Below are 6,576 nucleotides of genomic sequence, written 5' to 3' on the forward strand. Positions count from 1 at the left end.
GGATATTTCCTCTTAATCTGAATGCATTTGAAAGGTAGAAGAATATGCCATGCCAAAAGTAGTTATTTAGGACTGAATAGTTTACTCATTTAAATTCTTTTATCCATTGTTGTCTACTCTTCACATGGATTGCCCCAGCTACTTGCAATACAGTGGCTTTTTCCAAAAAAGACACACAGTGTATGTGTGTGTGTGTGTGTGTATACGGTGTGTGTTCATGTGGTACGTGTGTTTGTGTGTGCATAAGAGGCATAGCGAATACATATAGGTTTATAAAATCTTGAATTACATTTCCATTTCTTTCCAATGTGAAGAAGCACCAGGATGAACAGTCTCTGGTAGCTGAGGTCTATTAATCATGTTTGACAGACAGGAAGGACGTGACACTTCCCATGTGAGTTCTTTGAATTGTATTAATTACAGAGTCATTACTACGCTCCAGCGCTGTGCTCCTGCGCTCTGCTGTCTGTTATCCACAACACAAATTCAAGTGTAGCCCCATCAGATGCTTTCTGAGCACCATCTAATTAGACCCGTGACATGGTAGCATGTAGGGAAGTTGATCAATGGGAAGAGTTCGAGGATAAATTACTTTCGTCTAAAGAATATTAACAGTGTCTACCCGGCTAGAAACATAACTGTGATGGTAGAGATAGAATAAATCAATGATAAAAGTCATCATTGCCTTAGATCTTTTATAATGAACTCAGTATGTTTGTTATTTGTTACGTCTGTGAGTAGAATGGCAAAACAGGCTGAGAGGAGAAACAGTAAACACAGATTTGGGGCTGATTTCAGTAGACTGATTTTTTTTGGTAAGTGTTTTACATGTACAGAAACATTAATCAATTATGGCCAAACACCTTGATAAATTTTCACAAACAGAAAATACCCATCCAATTAGCAACCATATCAAGAAACTGAACATAACCGCATTCCAGAATCCCACCCTCAACCCCTTTCTAGCCACTAATCCCACCCACCATATACACTATCTTGACTTCTAACCTCATAAATTTATCTTGAGGCTGGCATTATTTTGGGGGTGGATAAATGCAGGTAAAACAAAAATATAAAATAAGTATTCAGAGAGCTTAGGACTTACTATCCCCTAAAGAGCAAAAATAATTTGTGAATTGTGAGTTGGTTTTGGGTTTGATGAAGTGGGAAGACTAGAAGGGGTTGACCAAGAAGAAAAGAGATCTATGTAATGGCAGCATAAAATGATTATTTTTAGAGGACAGATTTAAAAGTTTATATTTTGGTTAGTTTGAAGGTCATTTCATAAGTACATATGTGAACCTCTTGATAAACCATAAATATTTCAAATGTGAAGGTGGCTAGAAACTGTTCATGGTAGGTCTTCCAAAAGTTGGATTGAGCTGATATTTTCTTTGAATAACAGAGAAGTATGTTAAATAAGTCCAGAGAGAAAACATTTAGGGGAAGAGTGACCAAGTATATTATTTAAATGCCAATTGTAGTTGACCTTCGGAGATGGATAGCATCTATTCTCAAAGCACCTGAGCAGAGTGAGTCCTGGGACTCCCAGTGGGACCTGGGGAGTGGGAGGTGAGCCAGTGGGGACTTAACACAGGAGAGAAAGAAGTTTCAGAGAGAGGAAAGTGAATTATGCAACTCTGCATCTTGGAATTAGAGGTTTAATTATTTTGAGAAGTAAGCAGTGATAAATAGTAAAAAGTTCAGATAGGAGAGATTCAAAAGCTCCTCGCCAGATAGAGTTTCTATGGAAATGGAGTGGTAGGAGTGAGGTGTATACACTCATAGCAGATGTATGGGAACCACCTGAACTTGACTAATAAGCATAAAGTTATATAAAGCAACTTAAGTGGGTGCAATATTGCATGTGTTTGTGTCCTTTTCTTATTCACATAATGATATCCCATTGTTCCTTTTCCTTTAGAGAATATATTCAGTACAACATGATGCTTTGATATACATACACACTGTGGAATAATTACCAAGATCAAGATAATGAACACATCTATCGCCTCATATAACAACGCTTTTTTTTCATGATGAGAATAGTTAAGACCTACTCTCAGCAACTTTCAAGTATTCAATACCCTATTATTAACCACAGTCACCATGCTGTACATTAGATCCTCAGAACTTATACGTTATATAACTGAAAATTTTTACATACATCACCCCATACTCATGACTTTTAAAGAGATAACTAGCAGCAATATAATTATACAATTAAATAGCAACACCTAGATTATTTTTGGTAACTAAATGCTCATTTGAAGCATTCTTACATTTATCTTTATATAGTGTATTTAATATGTGTTATATAAGAGCAGTGTCAGTCAATGCAGTTCTTAAAAGTACAATACACAACTCATTGAAACCACCCCTGTGGTATAAAAGAAATATATCTAAGATGGTTTAGCGAAAGACTCAGTGTCGTCTGATAACTCTGCTTCCTGGGCCTCAGCATCTGGGTAATAAACTTGTTCAGACCTGTCCTCTCCTTAACTCCAGCTGGTGTTTTATTCCTCATCACCAGGGAAGAAAATTAGTGGGGAGAAATACAAGTAGCATGGGGCTTGCTGCTCACCACAGAAGGCTTGCAAAGTCCCCAATCAATAATACGCCAGTCTGTTTTTAACTGATTGTGTTAAAAGCTCCATAAATGTATATGGCTTTTCTTGGCTGTTGTCTGAGCTACATGGGATGGTGGCAGTGGGTTATCAGTGGGATATCAACGTGTCTACATATCCAAAAGAAGGTTATGAGGCCAGACACACTCCCATACGCAGGTTTGCATCTGTGTGTGGTGAGCTCCTTAGAATTAGCGGGAACATGAAACTCATTTAGGCACAAAGAATAAAAGACCTGGCATAGCATGGGTCCATGTCTCAGGATTTGCAATTCTGCATCTAAAAATATTACCTTACCTGTTGACGTTTATCACCAAGTGACAAGTTCAGACAATCCAATATCAAAGTGCATTGGCCTGATTGAAGGTCATGTTGAGCCTGTGAGGATGAACTGGCACCTGGGTTGGTCTCTCAACACCTCTGACTTCCATGTTGTAGATTTCCTGCTGGAGAAGATGGTGCTCTTTCTTACAGAAATAAATCATGTACCTGGACCAGGACCTGGAGAAGCTGAGGGAAGCCCCAGGGCAAGGCGGAGATAGTGCACACCGGGATGCTGCCGTTCCGATGAGGTGAAAGCACGTGAGCAGCAAAAGCATCTGGTGCACGTGGCTGCTGCTTCCCTTCTATCTTCCAAATCATGCACACAATGTCTCTTTTATTCCACCCTAATGGGGAAGATACTGGGAAGGGAATTCTGGAAAAGAAAGTTTAGTTGAGTTGACGTATTGCAAAGCCACTACGGTCCACCCCTTGTCAACCTGGCACTCTTATACAGTCTTTAACCACGCTTAAAATCCAAATAGTAAAGTCATACTTCCACCTAACCTACTACAACTATCTCATGTACAACAGAGAATATGCTGCCTGTCACCCCCAAGAGAGGATACAGTGCCCCTTTGGGTGATGCTCATTCTTCTAAATCACCCTCTTTGATGTCCAGTAATACTGAGATATAAAGTCTAACTACTTTTTAACACAACTTATCATCGGTAGTAGGGAAATAGGAGAGGAGATGAAAAAATTTTGTTGATATCTACAAGCCAATTAATATTAAAATAAGAAAATGCTCGTAACTGTTAACATTCTCATTTCTGCAACTGGTCATGTGGTCACAGCTGGTACTTACAATGGCCTTCTTCAACTACCCAATCTATACCTCCTTTGTTTTTAGCAAGCTCTGGTTTCATGCCTGTGGGGTAACTCAGAACTTCTTCCTAATGTGTCTGGACCGTTAATAGTCCTTCCTGTATTGGACTGATGTAGCTTTTAACGGACTTAAATCATAGGATACAGGAATATTAAAGGTACCCTGGGGGAATCTCCTATATTTGTCAGAGCAATAGCTGCATACCAGGTGCCAGAGGTGGTGTTGACTTGCTTCAGCAAGGGAATCACATTTGGAAAAGCATCTGAAATTAGAGTCATTAGCTGATTAAGTTTATGGTAATCACTATCATTTGTTCAGTTTCATCTTCCCAGACCCAATAGGTGAGCTGAATGGTAAGAATCATTACTCTTGTATTTTGAAGTCCTTGATGGTGGCACTAATCTCTGCAATCCTTTTTGGAATGTGGTATCACTTCTGGTTTATTTAGGTAGGTAGAGTCAGTTCCAGGGGCTTCTAGGTAGTTCTTTCTACCATAATCACCCACATCCACAGGCAAGGAATTTGGGAGGGGTTTAGCTAGGCAGTTGTTGCCCAGAATCTCTCATGAGGTAAGAAAGATGCTGGCCAGGGCTTCAGCCATCTGAAGGCTTGACTGGAGTTGAGGGATCTACTGTCATCAGAATAGTGTGATAACAGTGAAAGGATCAACATAGATTACTTAAATGAAGGGACTTCAGAAATAGACCTACATATATATGGTCGAATGATTTTTGACAAATTTGCCAATTCAGTTCAATGGGAAAAATAAATAGTACTGGAACAGCTGTATATCCATATGAAAGAAAAATGATTATCTATCCTTACCTTATCCCACACTCCAAAATCAACTCAAAATGCCTTGTAGGCTTACGTGTAAAAGCTAAAACTATAAAACTCGAAGAAATCATAATAATATTTGAAACCTGATAGGTGAGTATTTCTTAGGATACGCAAAGCGTGAGCCCCTAAAGAAAAATTGACAAACTTGATCTTATCAAAATCAAAAACACTTTTAAGAAAAGGAAAAAGCAAGACACAGGATGGGAGAAAATACTTACATACATGTATCTAACAAAGAACTTGCCTCTAGAATATATACAAAACTGGTAAAGCTCAAGAAGTTCAACAACCTTCTAAGAAATATAAAAATATTTGAACATACCTTTTACAGAAGATGAAAGCTCATGAAAAAATTTGAACATATTGCTTATCAGGGAAATATAAATGAGATACCACTACATACACATTAGAATGGATAAAAACCAAAAAAGTGACAGCACCAAATGTTAGTGATGATGCGATACAACTGTGACTCTTGGACACTGGTGGGAATGAAAAAGGCTGGACTTTGAAAATAATTTGGCACTTTCATAGAAAGTTAAACATATGCCTATGAAGTGACCCAGCCTTTTCTTGTATTTACTATGTATTTTCTCAAGAGAAATAAGAATATAGGTCCACACAAAGACTTGCATACAAATGTTTCTCGCAGCTTTCTTAATCTAATATCCCCAAACTGGAAACAATCCGAAAGTCCATCAGCAGGTGACTGGATAAACAAAGGTGGTATATCCATACAATAGAATATGACTCAGCAATAAAGAGAAATAAATTACATGGAGGAATCTTGAAATCTTTATGCTGAGTGAAAGTAGCAGATACAAAATAGAACATACTGTATGATTCCACTTATATAAAATTCTAGAAAATGAAAACTAATTTACACTGACAAAAAGCGGAAAAGTGGTGGCCTAGTGCCAGGGACTAAGGGAGGGCCAGACTGCAAAGGGGCAGGAGATAAGGTTTGGGGTGACGGAAATGTTCTGTGTATGATTTTGGCAGTGGTTTCGCAACGTACACATTTCTCAAAACTCGTGTGTTTATTGTATGTAAATTACACCTCAATAAAGTTGATATAAAAAAGGGATTAGTAATAAGGAATCCATTCCCACATGTTTACCAAAATCCTGTGAATTCCTAAAGATGCCACGCTCATTGTCACCACCTTAGAATTCACTGTGTACCTGAAATTTGGTACCTCATAGACCTCAGCTGTCCTGTGCCCCAGAGAGAAAAGTATCAATGTAACGAGCGTACTGTATTGTCTCTCTGTCCATCTCACTCTGAAGTGGGCTTTAAACTGTCATATTTAGTTGAAGCTTTTCATTATGTGGAATTTGTTTTTCTTCCATATTTCTTATGTATACATCTGGTAAGATCAGAGTGTGGTGTGTGTGTGTGTGTGTGTGTGTGTGTGTGTGTGTGGAGTATTCTGTTTAGTTTCTTTCAGCATGCATGTGGGACAATAGTTTTTATGTAGCAGAGAAGGTCTGACAAGTTGGTGAGCTTAGTCTGTGAAAATCAGCCCTTTCTCTGATTCAGGACTGCTTCAGACTGAAGCAGGTAACCTTTGTCATTCTCTGGTCCCCTCCAACTTTTTTATTTCTCACTCCCTTATCATATTGTATGATGATTATTTATTCTGTGTCTGCCTTCATCCACTAGAGTTTCATCTCCCTGAGGGCAGGGATTGGGTTTTTCTTTCTTTTTTAAAAAAATCACTGTACTCGTGGTCTACCTATGTGCCTGGCACATAGGAACCCTCAATACCTTTCTTGAATAAGTTTCTTGAATGAATACATATATATAACTAATCATATGCATATATGTATATATATTTATATACAGATGTATGTATGCATATATACATATTATATATAATATATATCTAATTTATATTCTATTAGTCTGTTTTGTGTAACTGGTGCAACTGCTTTATCTTTATGCAATACAAGTTTC

The sequence above is a fragment of the Balaenoptera physalus genome (genome assembly GCF_965194825.1).
Source record: "Balaenoptera physalus genome assembly, chromosome: 17".
Classification (NCBI taxonomy): domain Eukaryota; kingdom Metazoa; phylum Chordata; class Mammalia; order Artiodactyla; family Balaenopteridae; genus Balaenoptera; species Balaenoptera physalus.